This window comes from Dasypus novemcinctus, chromosome 17 (genome assembly GCF_030445035.2).
Source record: "Dasypus novemcinctus isolate mDasNov1 chromosome 17, mDasNov1.1.hap2, whole genome shotgun sequence".
NCBI classification, from domain to species: Eukaryota; Metazoa; Chordata; class Mammalia; order Cingulata; family Dasypodidae; genus Dasypus; species Dasypus novemcinctus.
This window is the reverse complement of record NC_080689.1, coordinates 63,078,152-63,078,620: the sequence shown is the minus strand read 5'-3', so window position 1 is coordinate 63,078,620 and position 469 is coordinate 63,078,152.

Genomic DNA, 469 nt, shown 5'->3' with positions numbered 1-469 from the left:
CCACCTCGTCGCCCGCTTCGCCGGGCGACACCGTCAGCCGAACCGCGCAACCCCTGTGAGACCAACCCCTCGTCTGCTGCCGGACCGACCCCTCGTCCCAAGTGGGACCGACCCCTCGTCCCAAGCTGGACCGACCCCTCGTCCGCAGCCAGACCCCACCTCTACCGACCGAGCAAGCCGTCGCACTCCTAGGCTCTTCTTTGGGAGATGCTTACTGATCTGATTTCTTTACTAGTTATTGGTTCACTGCTATCTATTTCTTCTTGAGTCAGTGTAGGTAGTTTGTGTTTCTAGGACTTTGCTCATTTCATCTAGGTTTTCCTATTCATTCCCGTGGGCTAGTGGTATTCTTTTTTCATTTCAGATTTTCTTCCTCTCTCTCCCTCTTTCCACCCCTTTCTGCCCCCTTACCCTCCCCCTTCTAGATAAATGATTTTTTTTGTTTTTTTTTTTTCAGAGAACCAACTTC